Source organism: Bufo bufo, chromosome 3 (assembly GCF_905171765.1).
Source record: "Bufo bufo chromosome 3, aBufBuf1.1, whole genome shotgun sequence".
NCBI lineage: Eukaryota > Metazoa > Chordata > Amphibia > Anura > Bufonidae > Bufo > Bufo bufo.
Genome location: NC_053391.1, coordinates 443,132,107 through 443,154,397, shown reverse-complemented (window position 1 = coordinate 443,154,397; position 22,291 = coordinate 443,132,107).

The following is a 22,291-nucleotide window of genomic DNA, read 5'->3' as shown; positions in this document are numbered from 1 at the left end:
GCAGGAGCTGTCTGTGAGGCTGGCTGTAATTGGTGAAAACTCTTGCTGTGTGAGAAGCTGGCTGTGATTGGTCTAGACTTCTGCCCAGCAACAACAGATTAACACTATGCTTTTTGTTGTTTCTGCTATGTCACTGAGCTTACCTTACACTATAAAATTAATCTTAAAGGCATATTATATTTTTCTGCTTCTGTGAACACAAAATATCACAGTTATATGACATCCAAAACATGATGTCACAGTAAATAACTCTGCTTTTCTCATTAACACATAAACATAGGAACTGTATTTAGGTTATTGGCAGGTTTAGCTGTATACACATATAAGCTATACTAGCAACCTAGGACAGGTCTTAGCTGGCCAGCTACAGGTACTTACTCTTTCTCGCCAGTGTTTAGGGGATGGACAGCCAAACGCTTCCATGGGACAGTGTGGACATTATGGGTGACAGTGCTGGAGGTGGTGGTGTTGCTGCCACATCCTCTGTTTGCTGGGTGGCAGGTGCCACTGTCACTCCAGTGGGGGAGGAAGAGGCCGAGACCACAGCAGAATAGGGAGCAAGAGGAGCCTGAGATCTTTTGTGGTTTTTCAGGTGTGTACTCCACTCCATCAGTAAATAGTCTGTGACCCTTATAGTAGGTGATGGGTATATTTTATCAAATAAACATCATTTTCCTATAGACCACAAATTTCACCCTATTTTTCACCCACTTAAAACCCTAGTTAAACACTGCCCCCCGACATGTTTCACCGGAAAAAACGAGGACGCCGGTTTTCCGGCGAAACATGTCCGAGGGCAACGTTTAGCTAGGGTTTTAAAAAAAAGCAGTAATATTACAGTTAGGTAGGCAATCAGTATTACTGGCCATAAACTACTACTACTGGCCATTACAGTCCTGACCTCAGTATCTGAGGAAAGGGATTTAGGAGTAATTATTTCAGAAGACTTAAAGGTGGGAAGACAATGTAATAGAGCAGCACGAAATGCCAGCAGAATGCTTGGATGTATAGGGAGAGGTATAAGCAGTAGAAAGAGTGAAGTGCTTATGCCGCTGTACAGAACACTGGTGAGACCTCACTTGGAGTATTGTGCGCAGTACTGGAGGCCATATCTCCAGAAGGATATAGATACTCTAGAGAGAGTTCAGAGAAGAGCTACTAAACTAGTACATGGATTGCAGGATAAAACTTACCAGGAAAGGTTAAAGGACCTTAATATGTATAGCTTGGAAGAAAGAAGAGACAGAGGGGATATGATAGAAACTTTTAAATACATAAAGGGAATCAACTCGGTAAAGGAAGAGAGCATATTTAAAAGAAGAAAAACTACCACAAGAGGACACAGTTTTAAATTAGAAGGGCAAAGGTTTAAAAGTAATATAAGGAAGTATTACTTTACTGAGAGAGTAGTGGATGCATGGAATAGCCTTCCTGCAGAAGTGGTAGCTGTAAATACAGTGAAGGGGTTTAAGCATGCATGGGATAGGCATAAGGCCATCCTTCATATAAGATAGGGCCGGGGGCTATCCATAGTATTCAGTATATTGGGCAGACTAGATGGGCCAAATGGTTCTTATCTGCCGACACATTCTATGTTTCTATGTTTCTATGTTTAAACTGATACAAGAGCTTTAAATTATGCGCACAATACTACTAGAGCGTTAAACCAGAAGAGATCAGCTATGCCACTCTCTTAGCAAATAGACAGTAGATAAAAGCTTTACTATAAATAAGCCGATAAGACTGTTACCGATGCCGCAATCTTTTAACACATTACTCTTATGAGTCTAGAGAGATTCTAAAAGAGGTTGAAAATAAAAGTTAAGTTTTATTATGAACTAGTGGGTGAAAAATAGGGTGAAATTTGTGGTCTAAAAGACTATAGGAAAATGAGGTTTATTTGTACTCCACTACAGCTCGTGCTTTACATTTAGATTCCTGGTCATACAGGTGGTGCTCGGGTTTAGAACATTTATGCCCCGCTTCAGGCTCTGATTGCACAGCGTGCAAACCACTTGCGTCTTGTCGTCAGCACATTGTCTGAAGAACTGCCATGCAAGGAACTCCTTGGAGCTGACTTTGGTGTGCTCAGTCCCTGGGTGTGGTGGGCAGTAGCAGGCATACTGGCTAGGGGACAGACACTCTGCCTTTGCACCCTGCTGCCTCTTTTGCTGTGTGGCTGGCGCTGTGTGACCACCATCTATTCCTCTAAACTACACACGTTACTCACATGACCTTGATTCCATGTGGGGTCTAGGACCTCATCATCCTCCACATCATCTTCCACCCACTCTTCACCCCTGCCCTCCTTGCTTTTCTGCACACAGCAAAAAGCTGCAGCAGTTGGCACCTGTGTTTCGTCATCATCAGAGACGTGCTGCGGTGGTCCTCCCATGTCCACATCCTGAAACAAAAGAAGTAGGGCATCAGTGCACTTAGTCTCTTCCACTTCTGGGGCAGGGCTAGGTGGAAGGCCCACAGAAACCCCACTAGCAGAGTCATCAAAAAGCATAAGAGACTGCTGCATGACTTGGGGCTCAGACTGCTTGGCTGATTTGCAAGGGGGTGAGGTGAAAGACAGATGCCCATGGGCAGCAGGTGCCAACTCTGCAGTTTCAGCAGAGGATTCGGGTGGGAGACAATGTGAAGGAACTGGAGGCACTGTCAGCCATCCAATCTACTACCGCCTCTACTTGTTCTGACCTCACCATTCGGTATTTAGGCCTACAAAATGACGGTGAACGTGCACCTGAGGAAGGTGTTTAATTTGGGCATGTAGCTGGCACAGATCGACCACGTCCTCTCCTTTCAACATGAGCTCCACCAGAACCAGCAGCACCACGACCAGGGCCATGTCCCTTATTTGATGCTCTTCTCATTCTTTGAGGTCACCCACCGAACATACATACACTGCGTGCAGAATTATTAGGCAAATTAGTATTTTGACCACATCATCCTCTTTATGCATGTTGTCTTACTTCAAGCTGTATAGGCTCGAAAGCCTACTACCAATTAAGCATATTAGGTGATGTGCATCTCTGTAATGAGATGGGGTGTGGTCTAATGACATCAACACCCTATATTAGGTGTGCATAATTATTAGGCAACTTCCTTTGGCAAAATGGGTCAAAAGAAGGACTTGACAGGCTCAGAAAAGTCAAAAATAGTGAGATATCTTGCAGAGGGATGCAGCACTCTTAAAATTGCAAAGCTTCTGAAGCGTGATCATCGAACAATCAAGCGTTTCATTCAAAATAGTCAACAGGGTCGCAAGAAGCGTGTGGAAAAACCAAGGCGCAAAATAACTGCCCATGAACTGAGAAAAGTCAAGCGTGCAGCTGCCAAGATGCCACTTGCCACCAGTTTGGCCATATTTCAGAGCTACAACATCACTGGAGTGCCCAAAAGCACAAGGTGTGCAATACTCAGAGACATGGCCAAGGTAAGAAAGGCTGAAAGACGACCACCACTGAACAAGACACACAAGCTGAAACGTCAAGACTGATTTTTCTAAGGTTTTATGGACTGATGAAATGAGAGTGAGTCTTGATGGGCCAGATGGATGGGCCCGTGGCTGGATTGGTAAAGGGCAGAGAGCTCCAGTCCGACTCAGACGCCAGCAAGGTGGAGGTGGAGTACTGGTTTGGGCTGGTATTATCAAAGATGAGCTTGTGGGGCCTTTTCGGGTTGAGGATGGAGTCAAGCTCAACTCCCAGTCCTACTGCCAGTTTCTGGAAGACACCTTCTTCAAGCAGTGGTACAGGAAGAAGTCTGCATCCTTCAAGAAAAACATGATTTTCATGCAGGACAATGCTCCATCACACGCGTCCAAGTACTCCACAGCGTGGGGGGCAAGAAAGGGTATAAAAGAAGAAAATCTAATGACATGGCCTCCTTGTTCACCTGATCTGAACCCCATTGAGAACCTGTGGTCCATCATCAAATGTGAGATTTACAAGGAGGGAAAACAGTACACCTCTCTGAACAGTGTCTGGGAGGCTGTGGTTGCTGCTGCACGCAATGTTGATGGTGAACAGATCAAAACACTGACAGAATCCATGGATGGCAGGCTTTTGAGTGTCCTTGCAAAGAAAGGTGGCTATATTGGTCACTGATTTGTTTTTGTTTTGTTTTTGAATGTCAGAAATGTATATTTGTGAATGTTGAGATGTTATATTGGTTTCACTGGTAAAAATAAATAATTGAAATGGGTATATATTTGTTTTTTGTTAAGTTGCCTAATAATTATGCACAGTAATAGTCACCTGCACACACAGATATCCCCCTAAAATAGCTAAAACTAAAAACAAACTAAAAACTACTTCCAAAAATATTCAGCTTTGATATTAATGAGTTTTTTGGGTTCATTGAGAACATGGTTGTTGTTCAATAATAAAACTAATCCTCAAAAATACAACTTGCCTAATAATTCTGCACTCCCTGTACATACATACAGATTAACTATATAAATTTTCCTGTCACGTATGCAGTGCAGGTGTACCTCACACCAAAAATGGGAATATGTCACCCACCGAACTAACAGACGGGTTAACTATATTAATTTCCCTGTCACATATGCAGTGCAGGTGTACCTCACACCAAAAATGGGTATATGTCACCGGCGAACTAACAGACGGATTAACTATTATATTTTTGTGTCAGGGGTACAAAAATGGTGCACTGCACCCACAAAATCGCTAAAGGTCCCCCACAGAATTAACAGCCGGATTTATTATTATATTTCTGTGTCAGGGGTGCAAAGCTGGTGCATTGCACCCTCAAAAAATCATTATAGGTCACCCACAAAACAAATAGCCAGATTGGTAACACTCTCCCTCACTTCAGCTGCCTGCGTCCTGTCCCTGCACTACTCAGAGCTGATTGGCGGTGCTACAGTGATCCAGCTTGTATAGAGGCTGGGTAGCATGATGCATTGGCCAATCACAGCCATGCTATTACTAGGCATGGCCTTGATGGCTTCTAAGTGCCCACAGCTTAAAAGCTTGTTGATTGGCTGCCCTGCAGCCTTTCAAAAGCTTTATTAAATGCCCGAACACCGAACTCGAACCCAAACTTTTCCAGCAAATTTTGTGTTCGGGTCTGGGTACCTGAATTCGCAAAGTTCAGCACTGACCCAAACTTTACAGTTCGGGTTTGCTTAACACTGTTACTGACTAAATAAATTCAGGGTCTCAAAGTTCAATAGTCAAATTTTTGTTGTGTAACAAATTCAGATGTTAGTTGTTTTGACAATAATCCATGGCGTAAGTATTAAAGGGGTTGTGCAGTTGTATACTATGAATGACCTACCTACATGATAGGTAATCAGTATCGGCATGGGTCCAATGCTGGGCACCTCCACCTATCAGCTTTTTGAAGGGGTCGTGGCACTCGTCTGACCGCTGCATGCTCTTCAAGTTTACCTTTGCTGCCTAGCTTGTAGACGTGTTATAGTATTGTTATGAACACAACACTCATCAGTGATGGTTTGTTTTGGGTGCTCGCCACTCTTGAATCCCTCTCCTCCTATGGATCTCCTCAATAGTAGATAGCTTTCAGACAGTATACCAAACTTTGTCTTAAATTCTTGCAATCAGTCAGCCGTAAACAGTTGCAGACATCTTTTGCATATTTTTATTAAGGTGCAATACATAGCAATGTTTTGGGCCCTATTGTAAAGCAGGTACAAAGCACCATGAACCTGTAGAGGTGGTGCAGTGTAATTACAACTGTTTGTCCCATTTACAACTGCTTATCCCACCACCACTACAAGGGAGATGATGTGCAGGTAAACATTGAAGAGGATGTAGTGTATTCATAATTGCGGCAACCCCTTCAAAGAGTCAATTGGCAGTGGTGCCAGGAGTACCTATCTTGAAGACAGTATGCTACTGTACAAACCCCTTTAACTCCCTTTAAGTCAGCTGTAGACTTGGCTACTCAATAACATTACCAAGCTTTTGCTCTAGGTTTACAGCTTTTGGAACCAAACAGTAGTGGAGAGCCCTTGACATAAAGTATTACTACGCTATGTGATGTTTTGCATATATTCATTTGCTTTAGCATAGAATTGCTTTGTTTTCTTCTGTTACAAAATCACTTAAAGTTTTTTCTAGTGATATCTGATGGCAAAAAACAAGTACTTAAGTGCAATATGAGGTGACAGTTATAAACACTTGAAAGAGAACAGATGGCATTTATTTGTTTCACACAGCTTATTAAAATTGCTGTTATGTTCACGTTTTCTTCAGAAATAAAATACTTTTTAAGTAGTATGCACTGCTCATAAATTACAGCATGTCTGCAATTTATCAAACTAGCTTTATGGTGTATTAAGTGAAGCTCCTGAAGATTTTGGACAGCTGCACTTTAGAATAAAAGATAATACAAAAATAGACTAGAAAATTGCAGTATTTTAGGTAGAAAATGAAGACAGGTGGTAGTGTTGTGGTTGGCTTCCCCAGAACAATTTGGTTACTGCTCTCCATATCTTTGTCATATGCACAGTGCAGCTAAAACAAAGAAACCCAAAATCTAGCAAGAATGTCGTGTACAATTGGTATGTTGTATAACTCTTCCCATAGGACCTCCTCCTGAGAAATGTGAAATAGTACAAAAACATACTATACAATTTTCCAGTGCCTGATAGTAAAAGACAATGGATGCTGACGTGCCATGTAAAGTACTGTAAATGGCTGAACTACAGAAACAAAATGCATATAGGTAATGGTTATAAACAACCTGAGAAGGCAAATATAATAATAATAATAATAATAATAATAATAATAATAATACTACAGGGAAGGTTTCTCCCTGGTTGTGACGCTTTCCGCTGTGATTGGATTGTGGCATGGCCAGGGAGAAGGAGACGCCTATTGAGAAACCCTGGTGTCTCCTTCTCCCTGTACCGATGCTCAGTATTAACATACTGAGCGGGAAAAATACAGGGGGGCACAGCAGGGCGCAGGAGCGATATTTAAAAAAAAACAGGCAGGGTGGCAGCAAATCTCCCCATGTAGTTTTTGGGTTCAATATGGACAGGTATAAAGCTATATCTAAACCCAAGAGAATTAGCTTGAACCAGGAATTGAAAAAGAAAGTCTGGCTTCCCTTTAATTGTACTTAAAATTTCAATGCTGTAATCAGTAATAAGTGCCTGGATCCACCAATCATGGGCAACCTTCAGGGTCAGCATTTTGCTTATTTGGCTGGTTTATATGTAAGAGTCTTTCTATTTAATGAGTTTACAATTGGAAAACATTGTGTTCTGCATACCTGAAGAATTGCTTTACATCAAACCATTGATTTTAGTGTTGCATTAACTTTAGCAATAAAAACACAGCAACGGGATAAAACTCCAAAAAGATCTAATGGAGTAATGATATGTTTCTAATCTATTTTACACTGTGGATAAAGCATTCAATTATGGAGCCAACACAATTAAAAAGTGCAATTTGGTATTTCTCCATTTAGCAGTCAATAATGCAGAGTGCTACAAGGTTTTTAACAATTTATTCCTAAAATTAATTGTAAGATATTCACTTAGCCTCTGGGGAGCTGAGATTAGTGCTTTTACTGTTTTATGAACTCCAATTAGTCAACCGTATTAAAAACAGTCTCCAAGATGTGACTCTACATTTACATTTAGATTCTGAGTTGGTAAATTGAAATTTGACTTCAGTCCCTGATTGATTGGATGTAGCAGCGATGAGCTTCCTGCTTTATCATCGCCTTCAAACAGCCATCTCAGTAATAAAACTTCTAAATGTCAGAAGATAATGTTTATAAACTGCAGGATGACATGTCTCATGATGCACGAAGCGATCAGTCACTTCCTCCAGATGACCAGATGATAATGATTTATGGTCTTATTTCCATCAATGTATGCTGTTATTGAAGTTATTTTTTTGGCTGTTTTTGCTGCTGTCAAAAACAAATCAATACATGTCCCTTTTATATGGTGTGATGTATTGGAATTTATTAATAACTTTTTGGAAACAAAAGACTTTAATATCTTATAGGAACCAGACTTTTTTTGGCGGGTGCTTGCCTTTATCTTTTGTATGCTTATACTCTCTGTATAACTTTGTGAACAACATTGCCGTGTAAATGCTCTGTTTTCCTCAAGGACCTCTGCATGGAAAATTATGCAGTACATGACATCTACTGAAATTTATGGTCATATATTGACTTCGATGGATGGTAGTGGTCCTCCAGAGAGACCCATTCTTAAAACAGCATCTGGAAAAGCCATTTAACAAGATTAGATTTAGGCCATACTGTCCCTTTAATTAAACATGTATAATATTATCTGTAGATCTGGGGATATAATAATTTTATTTTGTAAATGTGAATGTTTACCCTCTTAATGAGGGTTATCTCAGATTAAAGGGACCCTGAAAAGGGGCTGTGGCAAACTAGGTTAACATAGCATCACCTGCGATGCTAGGGAGGCTCGCCCTGTCATAGCCTACTATTGGCTGCCCCCCTCACCCCACTCACCAGATGTTTTGATCCACAAGGCGGGGAGATGCAGCGGCGGCCATGCGGGGAGTGGGAGTGACGCGGGTGCAGGAGAGCGGGGCAAGTATAACCTGTATGAGGTGCCGGGTATTGGAGGGTCATTATAGGGGTTGGATAACCCCTTTAAGCTCTCTGCAGTAAACTGATTATCTTCCCTACCCCCTCTGCTATGAGTTATTCCACTGGGATACTATTGCAGCTGTCACTCAGAGCAGACCGCAGGGAGCACTTCAGAGTGAGGCACTACCCTCAGGGCACTTGCAGGAGTGGTGCCCAACAGAATAAAAGTTCACTTGCTCATTCCTGACAATAATAAAAGCACTAAAGGTATGTTTATCCAGCATGCAATGGCCCCTGTCTAGGACTGTCAACAGTCTTGCAAGAGATGAAAAATAAAGACGGAAGAAAAAAAAAAAAAGGAAGAAGGAAGAAGAAGCAGAAAGAAGAAGAAACAAGTCAGTGTAACATTCTTCAAGTCTCATAGCAGACCCCTTGATTTGGGATATTTTTGGGGGGTAAAAGCAAATAAAGACAATCAAACTAGTGCTGGTATAATAGTGGGAAAGTCCCACTACTTGAAGGACCGAGCCGTCTCTTTATTGCACAAAAAAAATCTTGAACTTTTTAAAAATGCGACTCAAATGCTAAAATGATCAGAATTAGTTTTTTTTGCAAAAAGTGGAATAAAATTTCTCATCTGTAAAACTCAAAAAATGATATGGAACCTTTGGTAGCGAACTAGTACAGCAAAGGTATTACTCATGTGCGCAAAAGTTTCTTCTATAGAGTTGCAATGAAAGGATAGTCAACTATGCTTTTTAGTACTGTTGAGACAGATGTCTACAACACATACCTGTCAAACATATGCCAAATGGGCACTTATTTTTTATCAAAATCTGACTAATGATAGGCTATGGGCACATCATATGTTTAGGTCAGGAGTAGTGTTGAGCACGAATATTCGAATAGCGAATTTTAATCTCTAATATCGGCACTTCGGAAATTTGCGAATATTTAGAATATAGTACTATAAATTTGTAATGACGAATATTCGTCATTTTTTTCCATTTTAACACTTGATTCCTCCCTGCTTCTTGCTTGTGGGCCAATGAGTCATTGGCCCACAAGCAACTTAATCAGGGAGGAATCATGTGCTAAGATTGAAAAAAAATATATGAAGATTCGTCAATACGAATATATAGCACTATATTGAATATAGTGCTATATATTCATTTTTTAGAATATTCGTAATTTTTTTCCACTTGAAGTTATGATTCCTTCCTGCTTAAGTTGCTTGTGGGCCAATGACTCATTGGCCCACAAGCAAGAAGCAGGAAAGAATCATGTGTTAAGATGGAAAAAATGACGAATATTCTAAAAACTAATATATAGCACTATATTCTATAGTCCTATATATTAGTTTTTGACCCACGCCTGTATTGAGCGTGTAATAGTCGCATATTACGCGATTATTACCTTGCAGATTTTCGTAAAAAAAAGAATGTAGAATATAACGAATATACGAATTCGCGAATATATGACGAATATTCTACAAAATATTTGCGAAATATCACGATTTCGAATATGATCCCTGCCGCTCATTACTAGTCAGGAGAATATTCTACTGTACATGCCAAAAGTGGACACAAAACATGATCTGAACCTAGTATTGAAGTAGTTCAAAAAGTTCTTAATTAAAAGGGGTACTTACATAAGTCTGGGATAACAGTTCCCCAAAATCCTGTAATCATTTTGTCTTTTGTGTTAATTGAGGTTACCATTATCTAATATTATAAGAATGATGCAACAATGATTCTTCTAGAAGTAGACAAATACACATTCACACATCAGAAACAATCTTGATAACCACCATACCAAAATGGAGAATAAAAGAATTAGTCTCCAGTCCACTTTTATAAATGTCCCCATTACTCACACCTTCCCAAATGGATTGCTCAATACCTTTACCAATTTATGTTTTACGTGAAATTGGTAAATTCATCTGAGCAAAATGAAAAATAAATGATTCTATTTTTTCCCCTCTATTTCTTTCTTGCGCTATTGTGGACATTTTAAACGGTTTTCCAAGAGATACAGTACATGTGTAATTCATTAATTTATTTTTCTTAAAATGAAAAACGCCAACTGTGATTCTTTATAAAATGATATCTGTGACATTCAATGTTCAGCAGAGCTGATCTGTAATAGCGTGGACTTTTCAACATTCTTTGGTCTTCTCATCCCCTGTGGCTAACAGTACTTTTTCTCACTGTCACAAGTTTTCATTTGTGCGCTGTGAATGTTTTTTTTATACTTATTGGAAATGGCAGCATAAAATTGTCTTCACAGCTGCTGGCACAGTAAAGATGCATAAGCCGCCTTTCTTTACCAGTCACGAAATTTGTTCATGGTTCAGGAAGCAAAAATGAGAAAAAGGTCTTGCAGAACGGCATTTGAACAAATACCAGCAACAAAGAGCTTTTCCTCTGCTTAAGTTGCTTATTTTTTGTTAGATATGTAATGAATCTTTGTATTTCCTGAATTATGTTTCCAAAAAAATACACAATACAGATATAGTTACTGCATAAAAAAATAAATAAAATAAAATCTAATAAAAACACTATGTCGTGTCATACATGACATAGAAAATGTCCACTTCAAAAATACAATCGTAAAGAGGACATGTCACTATAGCTTAAAATGTCTTTTTCAGTAAATACTAGCATTAAATTCCCAATTATTTTCATAACTCTGTGTTGTGACAGTCCTCTATTATTCGTACTAAATATTTTTGACTAAATAGACATCTGGATGTTACCATTTTCCATGTCCCTACACTGTCTGGTACTGTCAGTCCTGACCGGAGAGTGTCAAAGTGAGACAAAAGGGAAGAAAGGGAGAAAACCTCAACTGGCAACACCCAGTTATCAGTTTATTCATACACTTCTAGGAGAAATAACAGAGGAACAGCACAACACAGAATTATAAGAAAAGATGCTATTTAATCATTTTTAATGAAGAAAACAAAGATTTGCTAAAATTGACATGTTCGGGGGGGGGGGGGGGGGGTGATATATGTCTTTAAAGGGAACCTGTCACTGGGATTTTGGGTAGAGCTGAGGACATGGGTTGCTAGATGGCCGCTAGCACATCCGCAATACCCAGTCCCCATAGCTCTGTGTGCTTTTATTGTGTATAAAAACCGATTTGATACATATGCAAATTAACCTGAGATGAGTCAGAGCTTGAAAATATGACTCTTCTCTGGTCACACAAGTAAGATATGACTCTTTTATGTTAATTTGCATATGTATCAAATCGTTTTTTTTTACACAATAAAAGCACACAGAGCTATGGGGACTGGGTATTGCGGAAGTGCTAGCGGCCATCTAGCAACCCATGTCCTGAGCTCTATACCCAAAATCCTGGTGACAGGTTCCCTTTAATATTGAAAAAACAGCAAAGTTAGACCAGCACCTCCAAACAATTAGAAATAAAGTGCAGGTGCATGATACTGTGGCTGATATGCAAACGCAAACAAAAACTTCATCTCCCACAAAAAAATAAAAACGTTATCAATGAAAAGTACAGAATCACCCCGGGAAAGTCCTCACACAGCTCTGTACACACAACTACAAAAAAGTTATAGGGGTTAGAATATAGTTAGATATTCTGAAGGTTCGGCAAATTTCCCCAAAAGATTTGATTCGATTGTATTTGTGACGGATCGCGTACAAAAAAACCTGCTATTTCCTGGCTGCTGAGAGCCTGTATATTGGTGTAGAACACTGTGCATTGCAGAAACACGCATAGAGAGTCTGCTATGGTAGTGAAACAATACTGTGAGTCAGTATCACATGCAGATGACAGGTGTCGCTCTTAGAATCACTTTACTTATTTGGGCCGTTATGGGGCCAAAACTGACCAAATAACTCAAGTCTGAACTCAGCCTTACAGGTCAATAATAGCGTCAAGAAGAAGCGCACTGTCACGGTACCTTCTGTGACAGAGGTTAGAAGATCAGAGAGACTGACTGTCAGTTAACCTCATGTGCAGTCTCTTGATTCTCAGTGTTGTTGTTTGGTAATAACCACACCTCTTGTCAGGTGCATCTGGCGGTCATTACTGCTACCCTAATTAGTTTGGTTTCACACTTCATACCATGCGATTGATATTCTCTGCTTGGATTTGGAGGAGTTGGTGTGTGCAGGGGTGGACACAGACAGCAGAGGGCCCCTGTGTAAAGAATGTCCCTATTCCATCCTAACATTACTTATAGCAATACAAAACATACAGGGTAAGGCAACTTTTACACCTGTGGCACTACAGCCCGGCCACCTGATCCGGCAGAGAATGCATGGAATTGGCCAGACACAAACTCAGGCATGCAGCCGTTTGTGTCCCGCTGATTCTCTGCATTTTTGCCAGATTGTGGCCCGATCTCTGCCAGACCCCATTATAGTTAATGGGGCCGGCTGGCATTCTGTCTGCATCCAGCAGTGCTGGAGCATTCTGGCAGGCTGTTCTCTGCTGGAAGAGCCTGCCAGAATCACTAACTCAGATGTGAAGGTAGCCTAATACAGGGCATACCTCTTACATCTAGTGACGTCTCCTTTGATGTAGATGTTCTCTGTCCTTATCTTCTCCATTCAGATCAGACTGCCATGATGATTTCTTTCAGCCATCTCTTCTCTCTACAGAGTTTGACAGACAGACATCTTAGTTTCCTAGTTTTCCATCATCCTACCACCTTCTGAACACCCCATCCTGCCACCTCTAATATTGTGCCTGCTGTGCTCCCTATACTAGTTACACACAGAAAGTTCCGCTTCAATAATTGGCACACAGTGTCCTAAAAAATAACTGCGCCCAGGAAACAGTGTCCCTGACACTAATAGTGTAAACATAATGTTCCCCAAAAATAATTGTGCTAAGCTGATACTGTGCCAGGGTGCCCACCAAAGTAGCAGTTCTCCCCAAAGTCCCACCAATTGAAATAATTATCTACCAGACAACACGTAATAGTAATAGTGCCCCTACAGTAATAATGTCCCCACTGTTTCCCGAAAGTAATAATGCTCCTATAGAGCTCATACTAGTATTCAAGTTCCTCATAGTCCCTCAACTGTAATAAAGCCCACCATAAAGCCCCCGGTAGTAATAATTATCTTTATAATGTGTAACAGTAGAAAAATGCCCCCTTATAATGTGCGCCAGTACATAAAAATGCCCTGTTGTGTGGAGGTATAAAAAATACCTCCTCTTCGTGCCCCCTGTAGAGCCAATGTCCCCATAGTACCCTCATAATGTGTGCCAATGCCCCCTGTGTGCCCAAAAAACCCTCTTAGTGCCCCCAGTTGAACCAAGGTCCCCACAGTGCCCTATAATTTGCGCTAGTATAAAATACTCCTATATCGTGCGCCTCCCCTTGTCCCCATGGTGCCTGACAATGTGCCAGTATAAAATGCCCTCATAATTTGCGCCAGTATAAAATAATCCTATATCATGTGCCTTCCCTTGTGTCACCGCCACTTCTGTGAAAAGGTCTGACAGACGTCCTTTTCTACCTCTTGCATGATGTTCTTTGTTTTGGTTTCACTTTGTCATCTCATTTCCTTCTCCCAGGTGTCACCTATTTAGACTAATCCTCTTTCCTTTATATTCCCTCTCATACTGCCTCACTTTGCGGTTTATACTAATTCCTGGATTGAAGTGTTCACTGCTGGAGACTTCTGTGGCTGCTTGTTCAGATAAGTCCTTTCATGTATTGTGGTTGTATTGTGTTTTCTTGCTGGCTTGATTCTAGGTGACCCTGCATCCCTCCTTATTAAGTGCAGGGAGCAGGTGGTCATGTCCCCTCACTATTATAGGGTTTTCAGGTGTCACACAGTCTAGGTACGAGGGCATGCAATCGTCTACCTCTGAGACCCTTGTATGTGCTTAGCAGTCAGGGTAAGCTCTTAGGGTTTTATAGGGGTCACCTTTATGCTCCTTAGTTTGGGATCAAGCCAGTCGGATGTTTATCCATAACTTCCAGCTATCTGCAACATCATCCGTGACATTATAAACCGACATTACCGTCTTAAGCATGGATCCGGTTTCAGCCTTGATTGACCGCATGCAAGGTCTTTCCCTGGAGGTAGCTGATCTCCGTAAAACTGTGTCTCAGTTTCAGGTGACCGGTTCTGCTTGCATTCATGGAGTTTGTTCCGAGCCTAAGATCTCGCTTCCGGATATGTTCTCCGGGGGTAGTGAGAATTTTGTTCGCTTTAGAGAGGCTTGCAAACTCCATTTTCGCCTACTTCCCATTCCTCTAGTGATGAGGAGCAGAGGGTGGGGTTCATCATCTCGCTGCTCAGGGATAATGCTCAGTCTTGGGCCTTTTCGCTGCTGGTGGGGGCACGGCCCCTCCGATCGGTGGATTAATTTTTTGTAGCCCTGGGGCAGATATATGATGACCCGGATCGTATTGCTCTGGCTGAATCTAAACTGCGTCTTTTATGCCAGGGTCAACAGTCCGCAGAGATATATTGTTCTGAATTTCGAAGATGGGCAGCTGATACTGGTTGGAACGATGCTGCACTCCGAAGTCAATTTTGCCATGGTCTTTCGGATGGATTGAAAGATGCATTTGCTTTTCATGAGAGACCTGTCTCGTTAGAGTCTGCCATGTCTGTAGCTGTTCGTATTGACAAGCGTCTTAGAGAGAGAGGAGAGACCACTCCTTTCTGTCATATTCAGTCCAAGGACAGTGGGGCGGTCTCATTCAGTGCGCAGGGGCCTCAGTCTCTCTCAATCCCCTCTGAGCAGGAGGCCATGCAGCTGGGTTTGTTTGCCTCTGATAGTAGAGGATTCAGCTCTCAGAGGAGAGTTTGTTTCTATTGTGGGGGTATAAATCATGTGGCTAATGTTTGCCCCTCTAGGAGATTCAGGGAGTTTTCTGAGGGTAATAAAGAAACAAAAAGAAAAAAAACCTCTAAAAACTTTCCATTTGTTACTATTGGCAAGGTTGATGCGGAAATTGAAGGTTTGCCGTTTGCTTGTAGTTCCCGTTTTCTCCTACCTGCCAGGGTGGCGCTAGATAGCAAGAACATTGTTTGTGAGATTTTTGTGGATAGTCAATCTCATTGATAATCAATTTGCTATAACACATGGTTTCCAGGTATGCACTTTAGAAAAGGATATACCTGTTTTTGCTATCGATTCCGCTCCACTTTCTCAAAAATCGTTAAAGGACATAGTTCACAATATCCGTTTGACTGTGGGTGATGCTCATGTTGAGGATATGTCATGTTTCGTCCTAAGCGGATTACCTACTCCTCTAGTGTTGGGGCTTCCCTGGCTCACTAAACATAACCCCACCATTGATTGCCAAGCAAGGCAAATAAATGGTTGGAGTGACTTTTGCAGAGAGAATTGCCTCACGGCGTCTCTTTCAGAGGTTTCTACCAAGACTGTACCATCTTTTCTCTCAGAATTTTCGGATGTGTTTTCCGAGAGTCGTGTCCAGGAGCTGCCCCATCACCGGGAGTACGATTGCCCTATTAATCTCATCCCAGGCGCCAAGCTGCCAAAATCACGTTTATACAATCTCTCCCAACCTGAAAGAGTCGCTATGCGTACTTATATCTCTGAGAGCCTGAGAAAAGGACACATCTGACCCTCGAAGTCACCTGTTGCCGCTGTTTTTTTTTTTTGTTAAGAAAAAAGATGGTTCTTTAAGACCTTGTCTGGATTTCAGAGAGCTGAACTGTATCACAATTCGTGACCCATATCCGCTTCCTCTGATCCTGGACTGTTTAACCAGGTTGTTGAGGCTAAAGTTTTTTCTAAGTTGGATTTAAGAGGGCTATACAACCTAGTCAGGGTCAGGGAAGGGGACGAATGGAAGACGGCCTTCAATACCCCTGAGGGTCATTTCGAGAATTTGGTTATGCCCTTTGGTTTGATGAATGCTCCGGCCGTCTTCCAACATTTTGTGAACAGCATTTTTTATCATTTAACCACTTCCCGCAACTGTAACGCCGAAAGGCGTCATTGCGGCGGCTCCCCCAGGCTACGCTAACGCCAATAGGCGTCATCTCGCGTGAGCCGAGATTTCCTGTGAACGCGCGCACACAGGCGCGCGCGCTCACAGGAACGGAAGGTAAGAGAGTTGATCTCCAGCCTGCCAGCGGCGATCGTTCGCTGGCAGGCTGGAGATGTGTTTTTTTTAACCCCTAACAGGTATATTAGACGCTGTTTTGATAACAGCGTCTAATATACCTGCTACCTGGTCCTCTGGTGGTCCCCTTTGTTTGGATCGACCACCAGAGGACACAGGTAGCTCAGTAAAGTAGCACCAAGCACCACTACACTACACTACACCCCCCCCCCCGTCACTTATTAACCCCTTATTAGCCCCTGATCACCCCTGATCACCCCATATAGACTCCCTGATCACCCCCCTGTCATTGATCACCCCCCTGTCATTGATCACCCCCCTGTAAAGCTCCATTCAGACGTCCGCATGATTTTTACGGATCCACTGATAGATGGATCGGATCCGCAAAACGCATCCGGACGTCTGAATGAAGCCTTACAGGGGCGTGATCAATGACTGTGGTGATCACCCCATATAGACTCCCTGATCACCCCCCTGTCATTGATTACCCCCCTGTCATTGATCACCCCCCTGTAAAGCTCCATTCAGACGTCCGCATGATTTTTACGGATCCACTGATAGATGGATCGGATCCGCAAAACGCATCCGGACGTCTGAATGAAGCCTTACAGGGGCATGATCAATGACTGTGGTGATCACCCCATATAGACTCCCTGATCACCCCCCTGTAAAGCTCCATTCAGATGTCCGCATGATTTTTACGGATGCACTGATAGATGGATCGGATCCGCAAAACGCATCCGGACGTCTGAATGAAGCCTTACAGGGGCATGATCAATGATTGTGGTGATCACCCCATATAGACTCCCTGATCACCCCCCTGTCATTGATTACACCCCTGTCATTGATCACCCCCCTGTAAAGCTCCATTCAGATGTCCGCATGATTTTTACGGATGCACTGATAGATGGATCGGATCCGCAAAACGCATACGGACGTCTGAATGAAGCCTTACAGGGGCATGATCAATGACTGTGGTGATCACCCCCCTGTCATTGATTACCCCCCTGTAAAGCTCCATTCAGATGTCCGCATGATTTTTACGGATGCACTGATAGATGGATCGGATCCGCAAAACGCATCCGGACGTCTGAATGAAGCCTTACAGGGGCATGATCAATGACTGTGGTGATCACCCCCCTGTCATTGATTACCCCCCTGTAAAGCTCCATTCAGATGTCCGCATGATTTTTACGGATGCACTGATAGATGGATCGGATCCGCAAAACGCATCCGGACGTCTGAATGAAGCCTTACAGGGGCGTGATCAATGACTGTGGTGATCACCCCATATAGACTCCCTGATCACCCCCCTGTCATTGATTACCCCCCTGTAAAGCTCCATTCAGACGTCCGCATGATTTTTACGGATCCACTGATAGATGGATCGGATCCGCAAAACGCATCCGGACGTCTGAATGAAGCCTTACAGGGGCGTGATCAATGACTGTGGTGATCACCCCATATAGACTCCCTGATCACCCCCCTGCCATTGATCACCCCCCCTGTCATTGATCACCCCCCCCCTGTCATTGATCACCCCTCTGTCAGGCTCCATTCAGACATTTTTTTGGCCCAAGTTAGCGGAATTATTATTTTTTTTTTCTTACAAAGTCTCATATTCCACTAACTTGTGTCAAAAAATAAAATCTCACATGAACTCACCATACCCCTCACGGAAACCAAATGCGTAAAATTTTTTAGACATTTATATTCCAGACTTCTTCTCACGCTTTAGGGCCCCTAGAATGCCAGGGCAGTATAAATACCCCACATGTGACCCCATTTCGGAAAGAAGACACCCCCAGGTATTCCGTGAGGGGCATATTGAGTCCATGAAAGATTGAAATTTTTGTCCCAAGTTAGCGGAACGGGAGACTTTGTGAGAAAAAAATTAAAAATATCAATTTCCGCTAACTTGTGCCAAAAAAAAAAAATTTCTATGAACTCGCCATGCCCCTCATTGAATACCTTGGGGTGTCTTCTTTCCAAAATGGGGTCACATGTGGGGTATTTATACTGCCCTGGCATTCTAGGGGCCCCAAAGCGTGAGAAGAAGTCTGGTATCCAAAGGTCTAAAAATGCCTTCCTAAAAGGAATTTGGGCACCTTTGCGCATCTAGGCTGCAATAAAGTGTCACACATCTGGTATCGCCGTACTCAGGAGAAGTTGGGGAATGTGTTTTGGGGTGTCATTTTACATATACCCATGCTGGGTGAGAGAAATATCTTGGTCAAATGCCAACTTTGTATAAAAAAATGGTAAAAGTTGTCTTTTGCCAAGATATTTCTCTCACCCAGCAAGGGTATATGTAAAATGACACCCCAAAACACATTCCCCAACTTCTCCTGAATACGGCGATACCACATGTGTGACACTTTTTTGCAGCCTAGGTGGGCAAAGGGGCCCATATTCCAAAGAGCACCTTTAGGATTTCACAGGTCATTTACCTACTTACCACACATTAGGGCCCCTGGAAAATGCCAGGGCAGTATAACTACCCCACAAGTGACCCCATTTTGGAAAGAAGACACCCCAAGGTATTCCGTGAGGGGCATGGCAAGTTCCTAGAATTTTTTATTTTTTGTCACAAGTTAGTGGAAAATGCAGATTTTTTTTTTTTTTTTTTTCCATACAAAGTCTCATATTCCACTAACTTGTGACAAAAAATAAAAACTTCCATGAACTCACTATGCCCATCAGCGAATACCTTGGGGTCTCTTCTTTCCAAAATGGGGTCACTTGTGGGGTAGTTATACTGCCCTGGCATTCTAGGGGCCCAAATGTGTGGTAAGGAGTTTGAAATCAAATTCTGTAAAAAATGACCTGTGAAATCCGAAAGGTGCTCTTTGGAATATGGGCCCCTTTGCCCACCTAGGCTGCAAAAAAGTGTCACACATCTGGTATTGCCGTACTCAGGAGAAGGTGGGGAATGTGTTTTGGGGTGTCATTTTACATATACCCATGCTGGGTGAGAGAAATATCTTGGCAAAAGACAACTTTTCCCATTTTTTTATACAAAGTTGGCATTTGACCAAGATATTTATCTCACCCAGCATGGGTATATGTAAAATGACACCCCAAAACACATTCCTCAACTTCTCCTGAGTACGTAGATACCAGATGTGTGACACTTTTTTGCAGCCTAGGTGGGCAAAGGGGCCCACATTCCAAAAGCACCTTTCGGATTTCACTGGTCATTTTTTACAGAATTTGATTTCAAACTCCTTACCACACATTTGGGCCCCTAGAATGCCAGGGCAGTATAACTACCCCACAAGTGACCCCATTTTGGAAAGAAGAGACCCCAAGGTATTTTGTGATGGGCATAGTGAGTTCATAGAAGTTTTTATTTTTTGTCACAAGTTAGTGGAATATGAGACTTTGTAAGAAAAAAAATAAAATAAAAAAAAATCATCATTTTCCGCTAACTTGTGACAAAAAATAAAAAGTTCTATGAACTCACTATGCCCATCAGCGAATACCTTAGGGTGTGTACTTTCCGAAATGGGGTCATTTGTGGGGTGTTTGTACTGTCTGGGCATTGTAGAACCTCAGGAAACATGACAGGTGCTCAGAAAGTCAGAGCTGCTTCAAAAAGCGGAAATTCACATTTTTGTACCATAGTTTGTAAACGCTATAACTTTTACCCAAACCATTTTTTTTTTTACCCAAACATTTTTTTTTTATCAAAGACATGTAGAACTATAAATTTAGAGCAAAATTTCTATATGGATCTCGTTTTTTTTTGCAAAATTTTACAACTGAAAGTGAAAAATGTCATTTTTTTGCAAAAAAAATCGTTAAATTTCGATTAATAACAAAAAAAGTAAAAATGTCAGCAGCAATGAAATACCACCAAATGAAATCTCTATTAGTGAGAAGAAAAGGAGGTAAAATTCATTTGGGTGGTAAGTTGCATGACCGAGCAATAAACGGTGAAAGTAGTGTAGTGCCGATTTGTAAAAAAGGGCCTGGTCTTTAGGGGGGTATAAACCTGTGGTCCTTAAGTGGTTAATGGGGAAATTTGTACTAGTTTAGATGACATTTCGATTTTTTTTCTCCTGATTTCAAAACTCATAGGGACCACCTACGACAGGTCTTGCTCATTCTGCGGGAGAATAAATTGTACGCTAAACTGGAAAAATGTGTGTTTGCGGTTCCGGAGATTCAATTTCTTGGTTTTCTTCTCTCCGCGTCTGGCTTTCACATGGACCCTGAGAAGGTCCGCGCTGTGCTTGATTGGGAACTTCCTGAGAATCAGAAGGTGCTGATGCAGTTTTTGGGTTTTGCCAATTATTACAGAAAGTTCATTTTGAATTATTCCTCTGTTGTTAAGCCACTCACTGATATGACTAAAAAGGGGGTAGATTTTTCCTCCTGGTCGGTAGATGAGCTTAAGGCCTTTTCTAGTATCAAAGAGAGTTTTGCTTCCGCTCCCATTTTGGTACAACCTAATGTCTCTCTACTCTCTTTATTGTTGAGGTGGACGCTTCTGAGGTGGGTGTGGGTGTGGTCTTATCTCAGGGATCCCTCTCCTGCCAAATGGTGACCGTGTGCCTTTTTCTCAAGGAAACTCTCCTCCGCATAGAGAAATTACAATGTGGGAGATAGGGAGTTGTTGGCAATCAAATTAGCTTTTGAGGAATGGCGCCATTGGCTAGAGGGAGCCAGACACCCTATTACTGTGTTTACCGACCATAAGAATATGGCCTACTTGGAATCAGCCAAGCGTCTGAACCAGAGACAGGCCAGATGGTCTTTATTCTTTTCTAGGTTTAATTTTGTTGTCACGTTCCGCCCTGGGGTTAAAAATGTGTCACGTTGTTTTCCGGGAGGGGGGAACTTTGAAGACCCGGGTCCCATTTTGGCTGAAGGGGTGGTCGTCTCTGCTCTTTATCCTGATTTGGAGGCAGAGGTTCAGGCAGCCCAGGCAGAGGCTCCTGATCTTTTTCCTCCTGGGAGGTTGTTTGTGCCTCTCGCTTTACGACACAAGGATTTTAAGGAGCACCACGATACTGTCCTTGCTGGGCAACCGGGGAGTAGAGCCACAGTAGATCTCATTGCTCGGAGATTCTGGTGGCCGGCTCTTCGTAAGACGGTTGAGGGTTTTGTGGCAGTCTGCAAGACCTGCGCTCGTGCCAAGGTCCCTCATTCACGGCCATCGGGTTCTCTCCTCCCGTTACCCATTCCTTCCCGTACTTGGACGCATCTGTCCATGGACTTCATTACGGACCTACCTCGTTCTTCGGGGAAGACTGATTCTGGTGGTACTCGACCGTTTTAGCAAAATGGTGCATTTCATTCCCTTTCCTGGGTTACCCAATGCTAAGACGTTGGCGCAAGCGTTTGTTGATCACATTGTTAAATTGCATGGCATTCCTTCAGACATTGTTTCTGATAGGGGAACGCAATTTGTTTCCAGATTCTGGAAGGCCTTCTGTTCTCGCTTGGGGATTCAGTTGTCATTTTCTTCTGCTTTTCACCCGCAGTCGAATGGTCAGACCGAACGCGTCAATCAGAATCTGGAGACACATCTGCGCTGTTTTGTGGCGGAGAATCAGGGGGATTGGTATTCTTTTTTGTCCCTTGCTGAGTTTGTTT